This window comes from Echinops telfairi, unplaced genomic scaffold (assembly GCF_000313985.2).
Source record: "Echinops telfairi isolate 266 unplaced genomic scaffold, ASM31398v2 ScPeMD7_70;HRSCAF=299, whole genome shotgun sequence".
NCBI classification, from domain to species: domain Eukaryota; kingdom Metazoa; phylum Chordata; class Mammalia; order Afrosoricida; family Tenrecidae; genus Echinops; species Echinops telfairi.
This window is the reverse complement of record NW_022103968.1, coordinates 39,279,051-39,281,416: the sequence shown is the minus strand read 5'-3', so window position 1 is coordinate 39,281,416 and position 2,366 is coordinate 39,279,051. Positions and strand designations below refer to the sequence as shown.

Genomic DNA, 2,366 nt, shown 5'->3' with positions numbered 1-2,366 from the left:
GGAGGAGGGGAAAAAATGAGGACCTAATGCCGGGGCTTCATTGGAGAGGAAATGTTTTGAGAATGATGCGGGCAATGAATATACAAATGCGCTTTACACAATTGATGTGTATGGATTGTGATAAGAGTTGTATGAGCCCCTAATAAAATGATTTTTAAAAAATTGTTTTCTTCCCATGGCCCAGAAAGGTTTTGCTTGTTTGTTTAAAGGTACTCTAGTGGGGTAGTAGGAGCCCTGGTGGTATAATGGTTACATGTTGGGCTGCAGTCCTTAAGATCAGCAGTTCGAACACCAGCCTCTCCGCTAGAGAAAGATGGGGTTTTCTACTCCTGTAAAGAGTTACAGTTGGGACTAAGTCTGGGCCGGTGAAGAGTGTGGTTAGGAAGATGCACTAAGATGCTCAGGTGAGAGCAATTAACCCAAAGTTGATAGAAACTTGAGAAAGAGTGCCTCAAAGAATTGCTGAGAGCTAACTTAATTGAATGTAGCTGGAAGGATCAATTGAAAGCACACTGTGAAGAGGTAATTAAAGAAAAAGGATTAGAACAGTTTCTGGTGATGACTTGGTGGCTGAAATCACTCCAAGAGGCCGAGTGAATGGTTCTATGAATGTTAACCCCTGTCTAGATTCACGTCATTACCACGACAATCAAGCCCTGGTACCTGGCCTGCCCGTAAAGAAGGAGCTCCTACAGAGAATATGCCCATCCCTTGCTTAGCATGCCAGCCTCTGAGACTGCATTAGCCCAGGTGATTCTGTGGTTTTTCTCTCTGAAAGCGAAACTTGCCATACATAAGAAATCAGTTTCCCCCCAAAAAATCCTTTTTTGTATGACAGTAAAAAGAAAGAGTTATAGTCTCAGAAACTCACAGGGGCAGTTCTACCCTGCCCTACAGGGTAGGGTCTCAGAGTCGGAATGGAGTGAGTTGGGTTTGGGGTTTTGCGTGAGACAAAGACAAGGGTACTGGTGAGGGAACGTGTCTGCAGGCATCCACTGCCGGCAGAGGCGCGTCTTGCTTGGGGTAGACCTGTACATGCATAAACTGGAGCCCCGTAGCCACGCTTTTTTACTTACCCGGCGATCGTGCTGTTGGAACCTTGGCCGTGATTCTATCTTCTTCTTTCCAGTCTGCCTTCCTCGCCCATCTGCCAGCTCCAGGCAGGCGGAATTTTGACTTCTTACATCTTTCACCGGGATGCCTGCCCTACCGCATAGTAAGTGCTCATGGAGCACTCGGTGAATCCACGCGGCTCTCCAAGGAAACGCATTTATTCGGTGCAGTATGGCACGCCTCTGACGTTCTCCAGGTGGGGAATGCCCGGCCCCAGCCTGCCCAGTCTCGTCTCTAATAGCAGCTCTTTGCTCAAAAGCCTCTTCACCGCAGGGGCTTCTGGTTGGCTTGAGTGTGTGCTGAGCCAGATAGCCTTTTCCCTCCCCACACAGAAAACCCCCAGCTACTTCGGCCTTGGGATTTCTATATCCCGGAGAATTGGCTGCTGCACTGGCTACGGAGAACTATTTGTTTGTTAAAAGTAAACAGCGCCTTCTCCCACTCATCCACCCTGGGCATGAGACTGCTCCTTCATTCTGTGGGTTCACGTTAATAAATGCACGCGGTCCTCAGCAATACTGGCGCCAGGGGGGAGCGGAGGCCACAGACCATGGTGGTGCAGTGGTCAGCAGTTGCCACCCACCAGCTTCCCTGAGGGAGAAAGAGGTGACAGTCTGTTGCCAAGCCTCCGAATGCCCCTGGGGACCTTTCTAGTCTGTCCTTTGGGGTGCTCTGAGGGGAGGTGTTAGGTTCGAGCTCCTGGCCAAGAAGGGTGGAACACCTAGGTGGGAGGTACAACCTGGGTTGGCCCATCTAGGCCAGGTGAATTTCATTCAGCCAATGGGGTTGACTAGTATCGTTGACCACGCCCCCCAACGGGGGCGGGGCTGAAACGCCAGACGTTTGCCCCAGATAGCTCTTCCACACAGTGCTGTGCAGCCGCTGCGGTGCCACAACTGTGCCGCAGTCTCTGCCTGGCTTTGGTTCCATTTACTGTCAAACCCCAAACTGCTTCCAATGTTCAAAAAACTCACTTGGGTCAGAAACCAGGCTTCAGCGTGAATTCTTTCTCCAGAGAAGCCAAGGGCCGAGGTCTGTCTCTCCCAGGAGAGAGCGCTGGAACAAAAGCCCTGGGTCTGGCTGGTGAGGCTGGTCCTTAAGGTTACAGGGCGAGAGGAGCATGCAGCACGTGGCCCACACCTGCTTGAAGAGGCTTTACCAAGTTCATGAAAAAAAAAAAAAATCCATTATGTTTTCATTCTTTTTTTTCTATGAACATTTTGAAGCCTGTTTATCTGCAGCTGGCTTGAGTT

General features: G+C 50.1%; 1 pseudogene; it reads left to right on the top strand.

Annotated features, from left to right (window-relative positions):
• The first annotated feature begins 380 nt into the window (after window positions 1-380).
• LOC101639297 lies at window positions 381-734 on the top strand (annotated as a pseudogene).
• Window positions 735-2,366: the final 1,632 nt, after the last annotated feature.